Source organism: Neovison vison, chromosome X (genome assembly GCF_020171115.1).
Source record: "Neovison vison isolate M4711 chromosome X, ASM_NN_V1, whole genome shotgun sequence".
Taxonomy (NCBI): domain Eukaryota; kingdom Metazoa; phylum Chordata; class Mammalia; order Carnivora; family Mustelidae; genus Neogale; species Neogale vison.
In genome coordinates, this window is record NC_058105.1 from 130,551,993 (window position 1) to 130,576,797 (window position 24,805).

The 24,805-nt window shown below is 44.0% G+C and overlaps 1 protein-coding gene across 8 annotated transcripts in view; it reads left to right on the forward strand.

Moving 5' to 3' along the window:
* Nucleotides 1-24,805, forward strand: part of DHRSX (dehydrogenase/reductase X-linked) — a 231,857-nt gene that overhangs the window by 168,764 nt on the left and 38,288 nt on the right. Inside the window, exon 9 of one of the 8 annotated variants that reach the window (XR_006382490.1) lies at nt 21,246-21,268. The exons of the other annotated variants lie outside the window; for them this stretch is intronic. The gene's annotated coding sequence lies outside the window, so the exon portion shown is untranslated. Of the gene's footprint in view, nt 1-21,245; nt 21,269-24,805 lie in introns of those variants that run through there. 8 annotated transcript variants of the gene reach the window in all.

The following is a 24,805-nucleotide window of genomic DNA, read 5'->3' on the forward strand; positions in this document are numbered from 1 at the left end:
TTTTTTGTTTTTTGTTTTTTGTTTTTAATGTTTGAGTGATCTATGGATGGCTACTGTGATGATCTACATGGGAACCTAATTGGATGGGACCTGGAGCCAAAGGGTGGCCCCCCTCTGTTGCCAGTCCTCTCTGAATTGGAGACCCATCAGGGACCATTTATCTCCCTGACCCAGGCTGGGGCCCAGCGGTCCCTCCCAAGGTGCTGGTCACTAAGAGGCCAAACAAACAAGAGGGAGAGGGTCAAGAGACCCTGGCCCAACCACACCCTCAATGAATGTAGAGTTCTTCATCCTTGACATTACAATCAACTATGGAATCCATCTCAAGAGGGGTGAGTAGAAATGCAAAGGAGCAGAGGTCGGATGTGCTCTGGGGCTCCTGGTGGAAGCCCCATTTTTATAAATAAGGAAGGAAGGGAGGGCTTAAGTCTTCCACACTATAGAAGTTTCTAATCATGGTATGAATGGCATTTCCTCTGCCTGGACACACATCTGACACCTTCTCCCACCTCCGCTTGGTGAGGGTACATGATGCTTCTTGTTTTGTAGTCCTTGACTTCCATATGAATGTTTGAGCTGCTATAACAAATTACCACAGATGGGCAACTTCAACAACAGACATTTATTCCTCATGTCCTGGAAGCAGGGATTCTGAGATCCAGGTGGGGCTAAGAGGGAAATCTGAGATCCAGGTGGGGCCAAGGCTGGTTTCTTGTGAGATCTCTCTCCTTGGTGTGTAGACACTGTCATGTCCCTGTGTCCTCCTATGCTGTCCTTCTCTGCCTGTCTGTGTCCTCATCTACTCCTCTTTTAAGAACACCTGTTCTATGGGATCAGGGCCCACTCTAGTGACCTCATTTTACCTTAATTCCTTCTTTAAAGACCCCATCTCCGAATATAGCCCCATTCTGAGGCACTAGGGAATAGGGCTTCAACACAGAAATCAAAGGGGACATAATTCAGCCCAGGATACTTGGTGACTGTGTGTAAAAAGACCAGACTCCAAGGCACATCGTATTTCTTTCACTTGCCCCTCAGCATGCTGCATTTAATTGGCATCTCATAAACTTGTGTTGTTGCTCAATGAATGTACTCCGTGAGGCATTTCAACACCCAGCTGAGAATTGTAGCTGCTGAGGCATTTCAACACCCACCTGCATACAAGGCATGGAAGTGAGACCATAGACCCAAACAAATGCCTTGGCCAAGTGGTAATTAGTAGACACAAGAAAGTTCTCATGAGCTCTTTGGATGGATGGCCCCCTTCCATAACAGAGGGCAAATTTCCAGACCAGCCCTCCGTGGACAGTTTTCCTACATATTCCAGTCCAACATCAGATTTTAACACCTGTACCTGGTATAGTGACTAGCATTCCTAGTGTAGTTGGAGGAGGTTGTGGTAGGGGGACAACATACAGAGAAAGGGTCCTCAGTGGGAGAGTTGTATATCTATAGTGGGGGGAAGTGAACAGGGCTGAGGGTAATGAATCAGTGCATGGGACTGTAGATCTCCATTCACACGATGAGCTGCCCATAAACAGATAACACTCGTAAATAATATTTCAAGGACGAACGCATAGTCTTTTTTTTTTTTTTCAGATAAAACACAAATACATCACAGATTACAACAAAATGAGTAGTGGCTGTTTTGGCATATTGTACGTCCCTGTTCTAAGAACACTGTGGTAGATTGCCATCGTGGGGGGTTCTATGAACTTCGTGATATCCAAAAGGAGTTCTGTTGCTCCATATGGTTGATGATGACTGATGTCTGCCACTGCTCGGAGCAGATGGCTTCCAAGATGAATCTTAACGGCAAGTGACAGGAGCCGTGATAAGCAGAATAACGTCTGCTTCAGACGCAGTTTTGCCGTGCTCTGACCAGACATTTCGGGGCAGGGAGCTGTTTTAAAATCTAGGCTTTATGATCATTCAGGTAGGGAACAGCCAGCAAAGCCAAAGGTGGCTGCCACTGAGAAGGTCATGTGGACGTGAGATGAACATCAATGTGACCATACTTAACAAGAGTGTATTGTATACTCGAAATTTCTTGTGAAACAGAGAAACTAGGGCGAGGTGAAATGGTCTAGAAATACCATGGTGTGGAAATGTACTGTCTCCCAGAAACATGTGGATGTGTGCTCTGCTTTGAAAGAGAACTTCTGTTGCCTCCACCATCCTTTTGGAAACAGCCTACCATCCACATATGGCTTTACTCGTGCCATAGGAGCACCTGTTTTTAATTACTGGAAAGCATAAAAATGGCTTATCTTGACAGTCGGCTGCATCCTTGCCTGATTGTGTCCAGTTACGTTTCCAATCTCCTTCTTCCTCTTTACAGTATTTTCCTCAAAACCTCAAATTGCATTGGAAGTTTCCTTGCCAGGTCCTTGCCAGTCTCTGCGGTGGCCCTGGGGGCAGGGGGGAGGCATTTTTCCTTGATTTGGTGTTCAAATCACCAAACTGGTGATTTGGTGTACTTTTAACGTACCTTTTGGGAAACTTTCCCTTCTATAAATCTTGGCATCAAGTGCAACCCCGCGTACTTTGCTTTCTGGTTATCAGGAAAGACGATGAGATCCACAAAATGCACACAGCAATGGAAGTTCCCCTGCTGCTGTGTTTATTCCCAGAAATGCCTCCTTTCCACTCAGCACTCTCTAGGAAAGAGAGTTGTTCCAGTGACGCTTTCTGGTTGTTAAGGATGAGGTCCTTTATCTAGCACGTGACTCTGTGCAACAAATTCTGGCCCCTGCCCAGTGTTGCATAGCAGGTACGGGTGGTCCCACGGCAAGGAGACCTTCTCTACCAGGAGTGGCGGGCCAAATTACGGCCTCCAAATATCAGGTCCCAATCCTTGGAACACGTGAATGTGACCCTAAATGGGAACCAGGACTTTCCAGATGTATGTTAAGTTAAAGATATGGGATAAGGACATCTTGAATCATGGTGGCCCTAAAGCGAATGACTAGAGTCCTTAGGAGAGACAAAAGAGAGGAGACACAGACACAGAGGAGAAGCCATCTGGAGATGGAGACTGAAAGAGGAGAGGCACATGGCCATAAGCCCAGGGACACCTGGCTCCCCCAGAAGCTGGAGCCTCCGGAGAAAGTGTGGCCCCATTGTTTAAAAATCACCTCCAAATAATAACTAAGTAATCCATTTTTTTTATCATGTTGTTCCAGCTATGAGGTGAGATGTAAAGTCTTTGTGAACAGCATCGCTTAGGCACTCTTCGACTCCCAGTTGATGATCTCCAAGAGAGCCTGACCCTACTCATCTAGAGATGCATCAACCACCTCAGGGGGCAGAGTTTACAGATTTCGTGGTGATGTCCCAGCCACAGCTCACCTACCCCCTGGCTTCATAGGTTGACTTGTACCAGGTCGTAAAGTTGACTCGTACCAGGTCATTAAAGTTAAGAGCCAATCCAATAACTAAGGGAAGGGGAGGGACTTTATGCTCCAGCTGTTGGATGAGTACATAAGAAGCTGATATCATCAAGCTTCAATCATCAAGACACATCATCAAGACGTGTCTGCCATCTTCTCCCAAAGCACCATACTATGGAAGCCCTGGGAGAAGGGAGTGAAGCCATGGGGCAAGCTGAAACAAAGAAATACCCAAAACTCAGAGAGAAAAAAGGTAGGAATGAGAACATCCTGCACTGCTATGAACTTCCCTGCCCAGCACAGCTCATTCTCGGGGACAAAGCCAACAGAGAGAGTGAGATTGCCTGGCGTTGGGTAATTGGATTTGGGAAGTCAGAAATTCCACAGGGTGATGGAAGCAATTCATCACCTCTGAGGTTGGCGTCTCTGAGCCCCCACTTGTCCGCACCCAGGGCAGCTGCCAAGTCCTGCTCATTCACACCTCCGTCATATTCCCCTGCCTGAAACTCTTCAACAGAACTTTCATTTTCAAGATCAACATCATTTCCTCCAAGGAGAGATAATTTCGTGACAAGCACTTCTGCCTGTGTGCTGTGAATGGGGGTCCACTCAGTCATGCTTAGATTCCTCTCCTGGTGTGGGATGCTTTCTTCTTTACCTACTGAGAGCTGAGAAGCAAAAAATAGTATCAGGGCCACTTTGTGAGACACTCAAGAAGCTCTAGACCCGGGGGAAGGGTGGATGAAGGATTCTTAAGCGCTTAATTATGCAGTCGTTATAACTGAGGTATACAGAAATGAGAACAAAGAGCTAGAAGAACAGGATGGAGAAGGACCCATAGGGTAAGTTGAGGAGAGAGAAGTAAACCAGGCAGATAAAAACTCAAGAGTCCAAAAGCATGCCAACTCTTTGCTGGAACCTCTCAACTGTACCTCAAAGTGATTTTTCCTAAGTTCTTCCTAGGTAATCTTTTCTTCCATGGTCCCAAAAGACTCATATTCTTGGTCTTTCTAATGAATCATTTCACATGGGGATATTGTCAACATGCATTGGTCCAGGTTTTAAAACTGGTTCTACTCCAATAATGAACATACTCAAAAGTCTTGGACATACTTCCTGTCATGAGAATCTGAACTTTTGGAGAAACTGACTTTCCACATAGCTTACAGATGCCCAAGATGTCATGGGACAATCCTTCATGGGGAAGTAAAAGCATTCATGATTTTATAGATTTCCATGCTATTTTTTTTTCCTTTCTCCTTCACTACTACACTGCTCAAGGTCTATAATGGATTGAATTGTCATTCCCCCAAAAGATATGTCCTACATCTCCATCCCTGATACCTGGGGGTTGTGGCTTTAACTCAGAAAAGGATCTTTGCAAATGCTACTAATGTAAGAATACCAAGATAGGATAGACTCAAATCCAGTGACTCACATCCTCATAGCAGACTGAAGAGAAGAGAACCATAGAGAACAAGATCATCTGAAGAAAGAGGTGGGAATTGGAATGATACGTCTACAAGCCCAGAAATGCCAAGGATGGCCAGCAGCCACTGAAGCTGGAAGAGAGACACAGGACAGATTCTCCTCCACAACACTCAAGAGGAACCAATGCTGCCAACACCTTGATTTTGGAGTTCTGTCCTCCACACTGGGAGCGGATACATTTCTGTTGCTTGAAGACACCCAATTTGTAGAAAGTTGTCATAGCATCTTCAGAGCATACCTCCATCAGGAAGGATGAACACCTAACTTTTGCATCAACATGGGCGGGACTGGAGGAGATTGTGCTGAGTCAATAGGTCAAAAGGAGAGAGTCAATTATATGGTTTCACTTGCTTGTGGAGCATCAGGAATAGCATGGAGGACATTCAGAGAAGGAAAGGAAAAGTGAGTTGGGGTCAATCAGAGGGGGAGATGAACCATGAGAGACTGTGGACTCTGAGAAACAAGCTGAGGGTTTTGGAGGGGAGAAGGGAGGGGGGTTGGTGATCCTGGTGGTGGGTATTAAGGAGGGCATGGATTGCATGGAGCACTGTGTGTGGTGCATAAACAATGAATCTTGGGACACTGAAAAAATTAAATTTAAAAAAATAAAAATAAATAAAAATTGTGCATCATTAAAAAAAAAAAGGAAGAAAGAAAACTAAGACAGGCTTCAAAACACAGTTCTTTTTCCCATTCAAGGGCTCTCTCCTGAGCCCCCACGAATCACTCCAACACTTGAAATACTGCCCCCCATTTCTTATATTTCTGTTGTGGATTTCATCCATGTGTTCTGTTTCCAGAAATACGTTATTAATCATTCACCCATGTCTACTGCTGAAGGAGGAGGAGGAGGCCTTAGTACTTTTTTACATAACCTTCCTCACCTGTGGAAGGTGCTAGATAAACACAACATCCACAGACGGAATGAACTGGCAGGTGCTCAGAGCACATGTGTCCTGCCTGGTAATGAACGTCTCTTCCTGATGGCAATTGAGCGATCATCGGGAATTCGTTCTTTCAGTGCATTGTCCAGTTCAACTTTGAACCTTCTCCACGGCGTCCTGCCAGATTGGGTGGCATTTACCTTCTTCACATCCCACCCTGGTTCCTAATAGGGCTGGGCTGTGTGGAGGCTAACATTTGTGGTCCCTTCACCCCAGCCGCTGAACTCTGTCTCCAATAGATATTGATCCTCTTCTCATGGGGTTATTGAAGGATGGTGGGCGAGTCTGCTGTTTTCTGGTTGCCATGGGAAGCCTTTATTTCATCCCGCTAGGAAGGCTTTGCTCTGCCACCCAGCGAGGGGGGAGACAAGACAAACCTAAACACACAAATAAAACAGAATTTGAGAGATGAATCACCAAACCTCCCCATTTATATTTAGATTAGAAAGCGTATAGGACTCTCTCAGATGGCTCAGGTTGGGATGTCCATTTAGAACACGATAGAACATTCTAATTTCTCTGTTTCTTGACAAATGCCTTGGGTGTTGGAGAAGAGGAGGCAACCATATGTTCCAGAAATATTCTGTAGTTTTCCTGTTGTCAGGATGCTGGAAAATAGAATATGAAATGTCTTCACCCATACGTGTTTGCTTTGCTGGACTCTGAATGAGTCACCAAAAGTCTACCAAAATCAACAAAGAGCTGGGCCAGGCTGGCTTTTGGAGATTATTGGCTTACACCACGGGGTTACTCTGTCCCCAAGTGACTAGTGACCCCAGCAAGTGTATCATCATCTGTTCCTGACATGATGACAAGACTTGGTCAAGGTGGAGTGATACACACCTTTAGGAATGTGACCATGACATTCAGAGTTTACAATTGGAAAGAAGGATGAACATTTTCATGGGCGGGGGGCTCAAGACTTGGAAAAACCAGTTACAACATGCACAGGAAGAGAAAATAAATTTTTATGTAATAGAGCACCCCAAAAGGGTAGACAGCCATGTGATTCTATGGGATGAGGAAAAAAAAATCTGTCATATCATTGGATCTCTATGGATCTTTCTGGCCATGGATCAGTTTGGGAATTAGACTGTAGAGGTAGAGATGTTTTTCCAAAATGATTTAAAATAGTATCACTAGCGGCATGGTGGCATAATATACGCATTTCGAGCTGGGACACAATCTCATGAAATGTGTTCATCCAATGGTATCCTTTGAATGTTTGCATCTAGATCTTAAAAATCTCAACCCCGGACCCAAACTGGAAAGATGCAGTGGTTACAAACCTTCTCCTCACCCATTCCATTTTCCAGTGGATGGCATCTGCCATTCCAAGAAATAAACTAAAAGACAAGAACAGATGTCTCATACACAGTTGTTTGCAGATCTCCATTGCTGGGATTAGACCAATCTATGGGTAGATGCTGTCAGCCAAGTACAATCCCTAATACTCAAGGAGGACCCTCTCGTTCTAGCTGTGCCTGACACACAGTTTACAGACCTAATTCTTCTTGCAGTTTCTAAGAACAAGACTGCTGTATGCTTGTCTTCTTTGTGAAGGGTCATGGTAGCTTAGCTCCTTTGGTATTTTCAAGTAATTTAGCAGGTGTACTTACACCAGGATAATTCCCCTGCACAGTCTTCCATTGAACGGTGTGGCTCTATTTCTCCTACAGTAATGCACTGCGGGCGTTTATTTTGGGATAAGTAGATTTTCCTAAAAGCTAAAATAAGCTTTTGCAAAGCACCGAGGAGCCCATGACAAGTAATTGACAGTGGGCTGTTTGTTAGATTTTTGGCAGCTCAAAGCAATTTCACCTGACATTCATTTTTTTTTTTTTCCCAAAAAGCTGCTGTGCGTGGGCCCTCTTGGTAGAGTCTGTGGTTCCATCATTGGACTGAACTCAAGACACAGCTGGAAGAAAATTGTCTAACTTTTTCATAACAACACAACACTCAGAAAATGAAAGTTAAGACTTCCCTTGGAAATTCGTGCTATGGTCATAATTGTAACAAGACAGAATTTCTTCTTAATTTCTAACCCCAAACTACAGGGATAGTTGAAGGTAACTGTCCAGTGAAGACAATGCCCTTTTCTTTGCCAACCTCATAGATGCCACCAACCTCCACTCAACTTCCTACAACTTTCCCTGGATGGCTTCTACTCATAAGCTTGCAAGTCCAAATGCTCGTGTGATGGGCTTCCTGCTGGTGTCTGCCTCCTCTCTCTTGGGTGATCTACCCATTGGCTTCCCCATCGTCCGTCAGCTCCTAGTCTGGGCTGCCATGATTCTGCTCAATGTTGGGACCACCTTCTTCTTCACTGCCTCAAGATCTCTTGATCTCTCCCTCCTGCTCTTCCTCTTTTCTTTCTCCAGATGCCAGAAATCCTCCGGACTTGGGTTCTTCTCCCTCTTCTTGGCCACACGAATTGTGTGTCAACCTAAAACTGTGGGGGAGGAGAAAGATGACTTAGATGGGCACCAGGGAAGGCTCTGCCACCAAACTGGGCATCCTTTGGCCCCTATGGGCACCCCACCATCAGGACAGATGAGCAATGCCAAGGGACACTCCTTGGGTGTCACCTTTCTGTGTCCTGTCCAGATGGTCCCAAAATGCATTCCTCAGAACACTAAATCAGAAAGATGGTCAGCAGATATCACAAGACTCAACCCATAAATGTCGAAGAGACATTTCTTGTTGGATTTCCTCTCCTTAGGAGTTCATAGAGGACTTTTACCATGTTAGAGCTGGGAGATGCCCCTCGGTATAGACATGTTTTGAGTGTTTGAGCCTACACAGCCATAGAAATAGACCCTAAATACAGGTGCAAATATATATATACATATACATATATATTTGATTAACACACTGGTGTATTTTTCTATCATAATACATTTTTTATTATATATGTACTAACTGGAGACTCTGAGAATATTCAGTTATATATATACCGCTTATTTACATCTATCATATGAAGCTTTCATTGTTCCCCTCAACATTCTGGCCAATCATGGTAGAAGCTGCTTGTTTCTCTTCTAATTAACACAGCCTTTCTGTATACCCAGAATAACATGATTCGCTGGGTTCCCATGTATTAAATCCCCGTCACGTTTCTGCCTGCCTCCAGATCCGAGCCAGGTTGTCTTAATTGGAATGTTGGGTGTTCCCCAACTCCTTCATTAAACAGTTATAGACAGGCTCTTGGTTTGGATCCAACCGATGGCTGGTTGCCTCCTTTTGGGAAGATGTGAGTGTGTGCAGTTCTCAGTTTTAAATCCTGGGCTGACTTATTTCTTGTACCACCCAGTTCTTAGCGGGAGGATGCCACGCGAATGCCCCCCTCTGAAACGCGAGAAGCGATTTCTCTCCTACTTTCAGCCTCTCAAGACTATTGCCGGTCTGTAGGAACCTGCTCAACTTCCTTGTTCCCTTCCAATTATCAAGGTGTGGACAAAGAAAGCTGGGCACCTTGTCCTTAGCATTCTGACTCTAATCGTACTCAAGGATGACCGTTGTCATAGGTAACTCTGTTGATTCGCAGGGTGCTCTAACATGAAGATCACACACGAACAGGGGAAATCCCCATTTAAGTTGTCTTTTCTTCCAGTAGAATTCAGACCTATGTGTTAGCTGAAGGTCCCCCATGTTATCACCAAAGCTTTGGACACTTTGTTTTCTCTGCTGGTTGCTTCTGCCTCGTGCTTTGACCTCATAATTCTAACAAGTCAATTGAGTGTCAGACTCTTGATTTTGTTTGGCTCAGGTCATGATGTCAGGGTCCTCAGATCAAGCACCACAGACAGGCTTCATGCTCAACTCAAGGTCCACTTGAGATTCTCACCCTCTGCCTCTGCCCCTCTCCTTCTCATGCTCTGTCTCTCTCTCTCTCTCTCTCTCTCTAATACTTGAATAAATCTTTACAAAAATTGTATTTGCTCCTTAACTAAATTAAAATGAATCTAGTCAAAAACAGTTAACTGCTTTCTGTAGCCATACCCCAGGATTTTGTTTGTCTGTAAAGTTGAATTGTGATGGGGCCACTTCCCTTGAAAAGTCTGAATTTCCCACAAGCACATCATTATGGATGCTTCATGTTCTCAGTAAAGCTTCCCTCTCTTGTTCACACGGTACTTTTAATTATACCATTGACACATTCCCCTGCTGCCCATGTCGTCTGTAAGAAGATAAACATCTTCATAATAAACATCTTCCGTTTATTCTATTCTAGGAACTCAGTGGTTTCTTGCGAGGACACACACGTAAGCACCCACCTTCACTACCCCTTCAGAGGGAGCGATTTTGAAACATCAATGCAGTTCACATTCCTGTACCTAGCCCACTTTTCCAAATCTCTCTGGCACCTTTGTTTCTCTGTTGTCATCCTCTTACTGGGAGCTGTTCTTTCTACTTATAATGGTCTCCTAATTGGCCTCCCCATTTCTATTCTCTGCGCTAGAATCCGCGTGATGCATTAGAGTGACCTTCTACTTCCCACGCCTCCACCAGTGTCTCATTGCCTACAATACAAAGTCCTTGGCCACCTGGCCACCTCCTCCTGTCCTCATGTCTCCCCAACCATGCATCTTCCATGACCCACCATCTGTCCTGCAACTGGCCTGGATTTCATGTTCGGCAGACAAGACCCTCATAAATAACATTCTGTGCTTCCAAAATTCTGCCATGGATATATTTTTTAAAGATTTATTAATTTATTTGAAGCTCAGAAAGAGAGTATGTGTGAGTGAGTGGTGGGAGAAATAGAGGGAGATGGAGAGAATTCTTAAGCAGATTCCCTGCTGAGCACAGAGCCCAACCTGGGGCTCAATCTCAGGACCCTAGGAGCATAACCTGAGTCAAAGTCAAGAGTTGGATGCTTAATTGAGTAAGCCAAGTACTCTTGCTTTGGATATACTTTTCTGCTTTCTGTGCCAACATCTGCTCTAGATTCTTTTCACTTCTGCATCTTCTCTCCAACTTTTGCTCATGGGTTCCATTTTCCTCGTACTTCATCCAGAGAGTCCTTCACTGCCCCCTCCCAGTATCTCTACTAATAGGCTCATTTCCATGTCAGTTCCCAGATCCATCTGGCCCTGAGCAAGGAAGATTTAAGGCAGACCACAGAGAAAACCCCTCTTGTAGTGGTACTTTCATGGAAAGGGTAGAATTATGATCCTTTTCTCACTAGGCTGCCTGATTAGGGAAGACTTTGGTGTTGATCTCTAGGTGCTGACTTAGATCCTGCATCATCGCCCACCATGCCCTCTGTGGTCAGTCAGTCTTCTAAAGTAAGAGATTGCTGCATCTGAATTACTGATCCCAAACGTCTCTCCCTTTCTCCTGTAGTCCATCTTCTCTCTTCCTGGAGTCTCAACCCTAACTGGGAACCTCAAGTTCTGGTAACTGGACCATATCTTTGCACCTTCCTTATGTCCCCAAGGCTGGAGAAGTTCTTTGTATATCATGCTTGTATGTTAAATGGATGCTTGCCTGCATGCAAGCATGAGGGAACAGATGGGTGGATGGATGGATGGATGGATGGATGGATGGATGGATGGATACTGGGTGACTGGATGGATACCTGGGTGGATAGTTGGGTAGGTGGTTGGTTGGATGGATAGGTCGATGGATGGGCGGGTAGATGGAAGGGTGGATGGGTGGAGAGATGAGTGGATGGATGCATCCATGGATAGATCAATCGCTCATCCAATGACAAAAGTCTCCCAGGCTCAATTTCCAGAGTTTTCCTGCCTGACTTTTCCTCACCAGGCTCCTTTCCTTGGACACTTTACCACTTCATCTTGGCAACCTGACACCATTCATCTGCTTCAGTGATTATTTGAACCTGTGAGGTTGCAGGCAGGCCTCCTTGACCCACAGCAGTCAGGTGGGCTGCCCTCCCAGATACATGAAGACTTGGATCTCAGGGTCTAACTCTGCTAAGAATACACTACCAGGTCTCACTAAACGGGGCCAAAATGCAACTATCAGGCACAGAAGCTCAGAAGCCAATGGTTAATTGGACACCCTTGATTTTCTGTGGCTCCTGCATGGGATTCTGGTATGGCATGAGCTGTGGCTATAAGAAAACCCGTGCCTTTGGTCTGGTCAGATACAACAACATCTGATCTTAGTGAATACTACTGCTTTTTCATTTTCTCTTCCAATTTTTTTCCTAGTGTATTTTCCAAGCATAGGTTTCTTTGGATCCCTTCTCTGACTTATATCTAAGTTCACTCTCACAGATGCACACCAGACATCTCAAGCCACTGTTTCAGAATTAGTTGATGGAGCCAAGTGAGTATTTTCGTATCCAGATGGCCATAACCAGAGATGGCTCATCCTTACTCCCGCTATTTTCCCCCAGAAGGGTGAAGTAACAAAATGAAGATTTCTGTGCCTACACTTGTTCAGGACAGTGAGTTCTTACAGAGGGAAAAAAAAAAAAACAATACTTGTTACAGGGAAGTTAAAGGAGAGAAAAAGACGACATTCAGTTCAGTTTTCATTAATTTATTCCCAGGGAACTATAGAGTGACAGGCAACAAATGACTGTACAGGAACAGAAACTGCACTGGAAATCATTTAGGATGCTCAGACCAGACCAATTTGTCAACAGGCCATTTAGACGGTGTCTCACTAGGAGGTTCGGGCATCAGTTTGAGCTGTTTCTAGGCCACCGAGGATGCTCCGCAGCTCCAACGAAATAATCAGTCAGACCACTGTCTTCTTGGGGTAAAGGAAAGGAGGAGAAGGTCTTTTGGGGTCAGGTTGTTCCCCCGGAAGCTCCAATGGCATCTGGTAATGATGGGGATGATGATGGTGGTGGTGATCGTGGTGGTGATGGTGATGAGGAGGACACTTTTTGCTAAGTTAGGAGGCACATCTCAAAAATTAAGATCATGCACACTTCAGTTTTGAGTTTTCTTATAAGGTCTTTCTTGGTCTGAATAAACGCAGTTTAAAGCAAATATTGGAATGCTTCTCCCAGGGCTTCTGCTATGGATTTTGTGAAGAAGAGAATTGGGTTTCAAACGCTAACATTTTTTATATGCCATTGGACGTTATTGAATGTGTGGCATGGGGTGGGAGACAGAGAAGTATTACGTGTCTCTGCTCTTCTTGGCTGACGTGACATCCGTGTCCATTAAGTATCGGTTGAATATATAAAGGGGTGATGGCTTTCCTATGATTTTCCAAAGAAGCGAAAGCGAATCCAGTTCAGGAGGCATCCACTTTTATGTATGACTCCATTGGTTCACATTTTTCCCCAAAGATTTAACGAGGACAAGGGGGAATATTAGCCTATATGAAATGAGACTACATAAATTGATGTGACAATCACCATGGAAGGATACTTCTGCTGAAATATGCCTTGTTCAACAGCAGTCGCTGGATGTCCTTGGAAATGAGGTTTCCAAAGAAGGAAGTTAACAACATTTTGAAGCCTTTCAGGTGTGATTGTCCTGGATGATCAAAAGTGATTTGAGGAATGTACAAAATTAACTCCCATAAATTGAACCCTGGAAGGTCACAGACTTGGGGCTGGGTTCCCTGTGTGTGAACACCTGCTGTTGCGACAGGGGGATTCTTGTGCTCTGTGTACAGATGGTAGTGTCAGTTGTATAAAGGTGATGCTGTGAAGTGAGGTCAGGCAGACCTTCAGACTGTATCTCCCAAGATTTTTTTTTTTAAAAAAAGCAATGTAGAGTCTTTCTAAAAAGTAGTTGAGCTATAACCATGTCATATATAAGGGCAGATCAATGATATTGGTCTGTCATTGGTATCCATTTTTTAGGAAACAAACCAGTGAGTGAGCCAACAGAAGGAATAGAATATTGCAGAATAGAATATTTCATCCCACGAAGAAAGACTAATGGAAAGCAGCGATCATGTAGCATTGTCTGATGTGACAGGTAGAACGCCATCATTCACTTCCAAAGTCCCATTCTTTGCAACCAATATTTTTGCTTTTATCACATCCAGCCACGAGTCTGTCTCCCTCTGTCAACTTTCCACGAGGTGGCTTTCAGCCTTGATTGGCAGCCTGCTGCCGATATGAAAGGAAATGAAATATGCTGGGCTTAACAAGACAATTGCTAGGCCAAGAGTAAGTGGAGAATTCTGCAGAGTGTGTGTGTGTGTGTGTGTGTGTGTACACACACGTGTGCCAGGTGAGGCAGAAAGACTGCTCAGCAGAGCTCTGAGGGATGCCCACGTGCTGCAAGACTCCTGCTGGCATTTCTGGTTTGCTTTAGACAATATCCAGTGAGGCACCCTCCACATTTCATTCCCAAGCATCCCAGCAGAGCCTGCACCAAGATGGAGCTATGGGGTCCTAGAAGATCGCCATTTATATGACCCATAGGGTAGGATATATCGATGTAATCAACCCTGAACACATGCAAAATATCCAATATGACACCACTTGCAGAAAGTTTGTACACCCTAAAAATTACTTTTAATCTTTCCCTTGGAAAATTTTCTTTGGTAAGCACTAATTTCAGACGTGGCTGCTTCCTTTATGACCAGCTGTTCTGTCTCCACAGGGCGTGAGTAAGACTGTGTTACACATTCAGTGTTTGTGTAGATCTGCCTCTGTGTTCCCCATTTTCTGATTTCTTCCCCTCTTGTCCTCTCACAGGTTCCAGCTTGGGTTAGTTTAAATTTTGTTAATACTGTCTTTACACTTTCCTGCTGTGATGGTCCGCTCACAAAAAAAAAAAAAAATGTTCTCTGGGTATTGTTTTTTTGCAGCTGTATTGATTGAAGCACTTATTTTTGGAAGGTATTTTCTCTGGGATTGACTTCCTTTCAACCAACCCTTAAATTATTTTTACTTTTCTGTCGCCTTATATTTCTGGCTGTCACCGCTTGATAGAGACATCAGTTGTAAGCCTTACCCTCCAGCCTTTGAAATTTGTTAATTTTTTTTTTATTCTCTGGCTGCTTTTAAGATAGGCTATTTTTTATCTTTGGTATTCTGAAATTTCATCCGATGTGTGTGTGTACCTTTATTTTTGGTCTTCTGGAGATTGGTGTTATTTCCTGTACGTACGGGTTGCTGCCTTTTCGATTATGGTGGATTCTCAGCCATCAGATCTTCAAATATTCCTGTTGGCTTACTCTCTCTCCTGTCTTTCCAACGTTCGTTAACTCTTCTTGTACCTTTGGTAATTCTTCCCATCTCTTTCATGTGTTTAATTTCCATGCCCCTCTGTGCCGGCTTCTGGACCATCAAGCCCTCCAGTTTACTAATTCTCTCTTCAGTTATGTCTGATCAACTTTTAAACCCCATCCAGTGATTTTCATATATCGCTGATTTATTATTTTTTCATTTTGGGAGCTTGATTTGGTCTTTTTCGAATTAAGCTAGCTTCGCTTTCTTCAGGTTGGTCACACTCTGTAGCCGATAATTCAGACCTCTGAAATCTTCGTTGCTCTGTTTCTTACGTGTCTCATGCCCATTAGAATTGTCTCACAGTGACTTAAGTTTTTAATGGGTTTACTAAGCTTTACATTTGAGCTGCTCATTTTCCTTACTTCCCAGAAGTAAAACACATTCCTCCAGAGAAGATATGTGTTTGGTTCTTCTGGGTGTCTCTATGGGGTTGAAATTCAGCCCAAAATGCATGATAAAATGATGTTATTCATTCTGAATAGTTAGGTCCCTTTGCCGTAGAAGTTGTTATATATTTGATATTTCAAATTTCATCACTGTGCCTGAGGACACTTATCAACTCAGGAACATTTTAAACTAAATTTAGAGTTTGGGATTTGGGAGAAGTACCAGCTAAGGGGTGCGAATTTCTCCTACTAGTCTGCAAGAGGGTACGTGGATGTTTGGAAATTCTCAAGAACTTCCCCTTGTCTTGTTAGCTCAGGGCCCGTGTTCCTCTTCTGTAGGTTCTTGGGGTGGAGCCCAATTTTGCATCTCGTCTACTCTTATGTTGGAAGTACAGTCAGTGTCCCTCCAACCCCTTAGGGCTAGAACCTCTTTACATTCTCAGTTCTTGAGGACCCTGAATTTTGTCTATGGAATTTATATCAATTCATATTTGCTGCATTTGCAAAGTGAGAAGATTTGGGGGGGGGGTTGCCTGGTTGGTAGAGCATGTGACTCTTGACCTCGGGGTTGTGAGTTCAAGCCCCCCATTGGGTGTATAGATGACTTAAAAATAAAATCTTCAAAAAAATTTCAGAAGATTTTTGCACACCTATTGATTGATATATTTAAAGGTAATGACGGGGCTCCTGGGTGGCATAGTTGGTTGAGCGTCTGACTCTTGGTTTTGGCTCAGGTTGTGATCTAAGGGTCCTGAGATCGAGCCCCATGTTGGGCTCCATGCTCGGCTCCCTCTTCTTCTGTTCCTCCCTCCACTCTCTCTCTCTCATAAATAAATGTAAAAATCTTTAAAAACAATAAAAGTCATGATAATAAAGCCGTTGCTTGTTAACAGAAGTCATACCTTCTTTATGATAAGTATATTATATTCTCACTGTATGAAAAATATTATATGGTCTTATTATATGATAAATATGTTGTATTCTTACATAGTAGGATATAGATGTTCTGTGTATTACAGTCTCAGTAATGTGATAATACTAGTGATAAAAGGGTATTGTTTTACATTTTGCAAATCCCTTTTCTTTTATTTTAAGATTTTATTTATTTATTTGACAGAGATCACAAGTAGGTAGAAAGGCAGGCAGAGAGAGAGGAGGAAGCAGGCTCCCCACTGAGCAGAGAGCCCGATGCGGGGCTTAATCCCAGGACCCTCAGATCATGACCTGAGGCAGAGGCTTTAACCCACTGAGCCACCCCAGGCACCCCTGAAAATCCCTTTTCACACTCATGGATGCTTCTGCTTTCAATGTGCTGTGCTATCCCCATCACATTTCTCCTCCCCGCCCCCCAAAAAAGTCCACTGGACACTTGGAAGAGAACGAAAAAGATAAATGTCATCTCCATATTATCATGAAACAGTTTGACTCAAGGAACCACACTCCCCTGTGCCACATTTCAAGAATCGCTGGTGTAGAACTTTAGAATTGTACCTCAGTGCAGGAAACACCCCCCTCCCCCAATTAGACTCCCCGTCCTGAAAAGGACATAAAGCCGTTGTCTTCTCTTTCTGGAGAAATAGGAGGAGATATTAAAAATGAGGTTTAAAGGGGGCGCCTGGGTGGCTCAGTGGGTTAAACCACTGCCTTCGGCTCAGGTCATGATCTCAGGGTCCTGGGATCGAGCCCCGCATCGGGCTCTCTGCTCAGCGGGGAGCCTGCTTCCTCCTCTCTCTCTGCCTGCCTCTCTGCCTGCTTGTGATCTCCGTCTGTCAAATAAATAAATAAAATCTTTAAAAAAAAAAAATAAAATAAAATAAAAAAAATAAAAATGAGGTTTAATTTTGACCAGGTCACCAAATACCCTCTGGGAAAAGGTGTCTCCAAGGATCCTGTTACTCTTCTGCATCACTGCCTCCCTCGAGACCACGGCCAGATGATTCACGCCTTCCCATCAGCGCTGCGATGCTTGTAATAAGATAGGCTCCTCCAACACATTCAATTTGTTTCAGTGGGCGTGTTGGGTCCGATAACCGCATCTTCCCTGTGACCAGAAATAAAACTCATATTAAGACACTTATGCATGACGGATCGAAGAAGACAAAGGAGAGAATAAGGATATTAAGGATTTAAATTATGTAGCAGAAGGAAAATCTAATGGCTGATTTGTATAATCAAATCCATGTCCATAAAATACACATTGTTTAAAAAAAAAGTATAGTAGTTCAGAAGCAAAACATCATTAATCCATACACTGTAAATAAGATTAACCATATTTTTGACCATTATGGCATGAAGTTAGAATTTAATCATAAGGTATCAACAAACAAAGCTACTATGGGACTGGCATTTTAAAATTGTCCTTTAAAGGGCTTTGGGTGAGGGGGAAAAGATGGAAATCCATACCATTTCAGAAATGTTGGGGATATGGCAAAAATTACTTTCATTGGGGACTGAGGAGGATTGACCATTTTGGAGTGAATTTAGTTTTTATATAATGAATGAGGCACCAGATTGAGGAACTTTTAAAGAGAAACCTAGGTCTGAAGAAAGCAAGAAAATGATTTTTCTTTTAATTACTAAAGGAGAAGTTTAGAACATGAGGACAGAGATGGAGAGCAGAAATGATAGGTTTTTTTTTAAGATTTTATTTATTTATTTGACAGAGAGAGATCACAAGTAGGCAGAGAGAGAGAGGAGGAGGACGCAATCTCCCCGCTGAGCAGAGAGACCAGTGCAGGGCTCGACCCCAGGACCCTGAGATCATGACCTGAGCCAAAGGCAGAGGCTTAACCCACTGAGCCACCCAGGCTTCCCAAAAACGATAGAGTTTTTCCCAAGTGTATAAAATCCAAACTTGTTCCCAAAGCCTACAAAGGTCCTAATGGCATGGACACAAGCTACCTGTCTGACCTCCAAGTCCACCACCATTGATTTTGTCCCCTCCATTTAACACACCTGGACCTCCTTGCTCTGCAGGAATTGCAATCCACCTCAGGGCCTTTGCATGTGCTGCCCCCTACCCCTGCTAGAACTTATAACACCCAGAGATGAGCATCACAGGTTCCTTCTGCCCTCTCGCGTCTGTGTTGAAATGTTCCCTTGTCGTAGACTTTTTACCAGTTTTCTTCATCCTGTTTGCCAGAATTTGGTAGCGTGCATTGAGAAATTATGCATTTCCTACACACGCACAGGCACACCATTATTTTTGGGACTTGCCTGCTGAGACAGCTGTATTCCTTTCAGTATGCACTAGGTGGACGCTGTGGTATCCATTACATTATGTCCATCGTCTAGAACACTGTGTGGTCTAAAAGAGATTCCCAATAAATATTTTTTAAGCAGTGTGTTTAGTAGGATCCCCTGGGTGTCTCAGCCCGTGATGCATCTGCCTTGGGCTCAGGTCATGATCCTAGAGTCCTGGGATTGAGTTTTGCATCAACCTCTCTGCTCTGTGGGGAACCTGCTTCTCCCTCTCCCTCTGTGCTCAGCTCTCTTTCTCTGTCCCAAATGAATAAATAAAATCTTTAAAAAAAAAAGTGTCTGCAATATAACAGAGACTTAGTTTTCTGGAAACAAAAAAATTCACATAAACCCTGGAAAGAAATTTGAAAAGAAGGACAAAGGGCACATAACCCAAGTGGACTTGGAAATGGTGCCCTAATCACAAAAAATCAGTGTGGTTTGCAATGGTCTATGCAAAGATCTCTGGGAAGCAGAAATAAAGGGACAATTCCAGGAAAAGCATGCACTACCGAAATTTATCCGAGGAAAGCCAATGTCAGTAAATCAGTTTCAATGATGAAATCTGGAAAGATCTACCTCCGCATTAAAAACGCTCCAGGTCAAAGAATTCTTAACTGAGTTCTCTGAAACCTTCAAGGATCCCTCAAGGTACTGATATTATTCAGAGCTTGGGGCAAGGAGAAATTCCTCCAAATGATTGGTGAGAGCTTCAAAAGAATTATTTAAAATTCTATTTCAAAACCACAGGGAAAGGATTTTTCAAACTTACAGGAATATCCCTGCCAAGAATATGAACATTGAGGGGTACCTGCATGGCCCTTCGGGTGACCGTTGGACTCTTGATCTCCGCTCGGGTTTTGATGTCAAGGGTGGTGAGCCCAAGCCTCTGCATGGAGCCTACTTAAAAAAATTTATTTTTCTTAAAAATATATATATATGAAAAAATGTTCATCATCATTAGCCCTCAGGGAGATTCAAATTAAAACCACATTGAGATATCACCTTACACCAGTTAGAATGGCCAAAATTAACAAAACAAGAAACAACATGTGTTGGAGAGGATGTGGAGAAAGGGGAACCCTCTTCCACTGTTGGTGGGAATGCAAGTTGGAGCAGCCTCTTTGGAGAACAGTGTGGAGATTCCTCAAGAAATTAAAAATAGAGCTTCCCTATGACCCTGCAATTGCACTCCTGGGTATTTACCCCAAAGATACAGATGTCGTGAAAAGAAGGGCCATCTGTACCCCAATGTTTATAGCAGCAATGGCCACGGTCGCCAAACTATGGAAAGAACCAAGATGCCCTTCAATGGACGAATGGATAAGGAAGATGTGGTCCATATATACTATGGAGTATTATGCCTCCATCAGAAAGGACGAATACCCAACTTTTGTAGCAACATGGACCAGACTGGAAGAGATGATGCTGAGTGAAATAAGTCAAGCAGAGAGAGTCAATTATCATATGGTTTCACTTATTTGTGCAGCATAACCAATAGCATGGAGGACATGGGGAGTTAGAGAGGAGAAGGGAGTTGGGGTATATTGGAAGGGGAGGTGAACCATGAGAGACTATGGACTCTGAGAAACAAACTGAGGGTTTTGAAGGGGTTGGGGGGTGGGAGGTTGGGTGAGCCTGGTGGTGGGTATTATAGAGGGCACAGATTGCATGGAGCACTGGGTGTGGTGAAAAAATGTACTGTTTTTCTGAAATTAAATAAATTGAAAAATTTAAAAAATATATATATATATATATGAACATTGATGAAGCAAATAGCATCAGGCACTACATTACAAGAATAGTATACCTAGAAAAATGAGGTGGATTTAAGGACTTTCCAATGCCAACTGTGGCTCATTTATATGAATAGTGAGAGAGGAAGAGAGGGGCTTGACAGGAAGTGAGGGGTCTCACTGCTGGTTACCCAGAGCCCCCCAAACTCAAGTGACCATGAAGACATACACACCTCTGGATTTCTAATCAACACGCAGCACCTGTTGTTTGGGTCCTGAGTTTGTTTTGGGGTTTTTTTTTTTTTTGCATTTTTCCTGTCAAAAAAAATTTTTTTGATAGATTTGGTTCTTGCTATGATTGGCACCAGAGCAATCTGAATGCAGTGTATTTTCTGTGCCAGAGCAAGAGAAAATTGTGTATTCTGTGACTCACGCTACCAACCCCATACTTTTCACTGCAAGCGTGGCTAATTATTGGCTGTAATATCTCTTCGGGTTAATTTATGCACGCCTATTTCTTGTTTCCGAGAAGCGAAAATAAGGCACAACACCGGGGCTGTGAAAACCCGTAATTTGAGCTGTCAGCATCACCTCCCCACGGTTAGAAAGCCTGCAAATTTAATCTCATCGTTCACGCAAATTTAGAGACTTAAGAGAAAGTATCTGGGTCTGAGCTCTTTTGTGCACCTCGGTGACAGACTTGCAGGGAGTGGCTGGGAACAGAGTGCCCCCAAGGGGATCTGCGGTTTCCCAGCTTGGTACAAAAGTCACACTTCCAAGAATCCTTAACCCTCCCCTCTTATCTGCGGCGATCCCATAAAACGTGGTTTCCTGGGTTCATCTTCTTAAGATCGTCTTTTGCTTTGTTTCAGGGGTGGCTGTGGCAGTGTTTCGGACAAGGGTTAGATTTGGATCAGATTTTGTGGGTTTCGCCCAACGCCCACTTCCTTTGTCTCAAAGGGTAAGATCCCCAGTTGATTGCTTGCTTGCCGTCCTCGAAAGGAGTGATTCATCCCTTCCTTTCTCCCTCACAACCTTGAGTAGAGCTGGAAATGTCAGTTACAGGTCTTGACACGTCTCCGGTGAACTGAACGGAGGGGAAGGCATTTTCCACTTGGCTTGTTTTTGATGGAAATGAACATAGCATGAAGATAGGAGCCGGGGAGGGACAGGTACAACTTCCTCGGGCGATGCCCACGTCAACCCTTTGCTTCTCGATTCCCTTTTCTTCTCGGTTCCCTTCAGAGGAGCAAAGATGCACAGGTATTTTCCGGGCAGGAAAGACATCAGGAAAACATCTGTAGGGCAGCCACAGCCGAGACGCTGAGCTGTAATGACGAGGCAGAGGCGGACATGTCCGCCGTGCCGCCGTGCATCGACAAATACGGGCATCAACATCGGAATGTAATAATACGAACAGACACAAGAAGGAAAAGGGCACCTCGCCCCTATCTGCCCACAGCAAAGTCCCTCTGGAAAATGAGCACGTTTGCTGATGCGCCTTGACTTCTGCCCGGCTGTATGCCCCACACCCAGAAATTCTGGAAAGACAATGATCCACAGTGACAATTCAAGAGCACGGTGGATGGAAGAGATATCCTTCCCAGGGGAAATGAACACAGAGCCCCAGTTTTGAGCTTGTGCTGTCATCTCTTCAAGTATCAGGCTATCCCCAGTCCTGAGTCTTGCTCCTAATATATAAAGAAGTTCTCAATGTGGGATTTTTCTCATGATACTACGCCGTGCCTTTACTATGTCCCAAATCATTATGCATGCCATCGCCGGGAAAAAAGTCACCGGTTTCATTCTTCAGTGGTAATTATGACTGCATCCCCCTGTCAAAGAGTCTAGTCACGTGAGGGTATTGATTTCGTATTTGTGTAGCACTGAGAAATGAGACCGTAATGAATTCACAGGTTGACAGAGAACCTTGGGATGTGAACAGCGGTAGAACCAAACACTTAACACGATTACAATTGCCTAGATTTGGGAACGGAAGAAGGAACTGGACGATCCTGTCCTGGCTGTGAACTTCTATAACCCGGGATAGAACTTTTATCTTTGTGGGTGTCTCGTAATATCCGTCAAGTGCCAGGGGATAAATACATATTTGTTAGGCAATTGACTGATAATGAAGTTCATGGACAGACGGTGGTGTTTTCTTCCCGATTGTGTGAGTCAATGAAAGATTTATTTTTTTAAGTATCGGGTTTTTATATAGTTTTCTGGTTTGACCCCTAAGAAAATTTTAGGATTAGACCTGATAGGAACCCGGGTTTCTGAATATATAGAACCCCAGGTGTTTGTTTCTTTTTTTGCTCTTTTGTTTTGTTCTCAAAGACCCAGTAGGAACCAGGTTTATCTGAATATACAGGATAACGGGCAGTGAATTGTTTGGTTTTTGGTTTTTGGTTTTGTTTTGTTCCCCATGAACTTGGGCCCCATGGCCGAGCACATCTTTGGCCAGGGTGAGTGACCTTTATCTCCTCAGACAATGCTTCAGTCTAGACTAGCTCACACAGGGACAATAGGATCACCTGTCCATGCCTCCGCTGACCCGCATTATCCCCACTGCAGAATATAAATGTCACCGCAGGCTTCGGAGACCCTGAAGTGAAACACTTCTTTTATCCCTTTATATTGTTCACATTGCCGTCTATTGACTGAGATTTGGAACTTTGCAGAAAGCAGGAGGTGGTGGTAGTATTTTTTGAAATGTATCAAGGCACATGTATTAAAAAAAAAAAAACACTTAGTTTACAAAAATAGAAGTGTTAGAAAGCAGTGGGAAACCCAGTCAGTCAGGTAGGAAAAGTACCTCAGAGGGGACAGTCTTGGGAGTCCCACAGAGCAAGTAGGAAACTGAGGCAGGGTTCTGGCTTCAAGCAGTGAGGACCAGCACAAGTAACAGGTAGAATGGATGAGGACAGGACTCAGGAGATAGAGGAAAAGACAAAGAGCCAAAAACCAGAAGACTACCTCCAGCAATATGGCTGAATCCCATTTTTGAGTGTCTAGTGCCCACGTCAAAGAAGTGGCAACACATGTTTAATGCTGTGGTGGGGTAAATGGTGACCCTCTAGAAAGACAGTTCCAAATCCTGACCTTTAGGAACCTGAGAATGGGGTCTTATTTAGGAATATGGTTTTTGCACATAGGATAAGCCAAAGATCTGAGATGAGGTCATCCTGGATGAGGGTGGCCCTAAACCCAATGGCAGAGGTCCTTGAAAGAGACAGAAGAGGAGACGTAGGGGAGAAACTACGTGAAGATGGAGGCCGAGATGGGATGGATGCAGCCACCAGCCCAGGGATGCCTGGAACCCCAGAAGGTGGAAGACGCAGGAAGGGCCCTCCCTAGAACCTCAGGAGGGAGCCCAGCCCTGCCCTGCGTTGATCTCAGCAGCCCTGCCCCACCTGGATCTCAGACTTCTGGCCTCCAGAGTTGTGGGAGGGGACACACTTCTGCAGTTGAAGCACCAAGTCTGGGATGCTTAATTACAGCTGCCTCAGGACACAACATGCAAGTATCACCCCTGATTTGGGGAATGATGAAACTTTGAGAAAGTTAGAACACCTAACCGAAACATCCTAGAACAGTTAGACACAAGAAATTTGTGCAGGAAATGCTGTCTTAGGGCACCCATTCGACCCTGTGAAAGCCAATGTTTTGGGGGAGTAGAGGGGCTTTTTGGAGGGGGAAAGAGCAGAAGAGAAGAAAAATGAGACCCCCGTGTGCACCCCTTTGAAGGAGCAGCAGAATCAGTCATTAAGAACTGAAAGACCAAGATGAATTAGAGGTATTAAGAAAAGATTTAGGAATAACAGGGGGAATAAACCCAAATTATCCTGAGAGGGAGAAAATCCTGTCTGCAGAGCCCCATCTGGTGGCCAGGAGGACTCACTGTGGGCTTCAGGCCATGACACCAACTCACCAAAACATGGAAAATTCATGAAAACCTGAAACATAAGAATGGGGGAGCCTTTGGAGACCATTTCCAGAGCCCTCTGGCTTCCAGATGAGGAATACTGTCCTGACCTCCGGGTCCCATGTCCCTACCTAGCTGTTCCCTTCTCTGCAAGTGAGTGGTGACATCTGTGACATGCATCGTCCATCCCTTTAGAAAAAGATGTTTCTTAGAGGGATGTGTTCTGGCTTGTGAAAAGATCAGTTCCAACCTGACTCTCTCCTGGGTCAATTGGTCAGTGGATAGAGTCTCCAGAGCCCACTGTTGCCTTGTACAATAATGGAAATCCAGCCATGCGACAAGTTAGGACGGTGACTTCTGGTCTACCTGGTAGCCTTAGGTAACATTTTAAAATTTTTATTTGAATTCCAGATAGTTAACAATGGTATAATGTTAGTTTCAGAGAGACAATATAGTGGTTCAAGAATTCTATATACTACTCAGTTCTCATCATGGTAAGTGCCG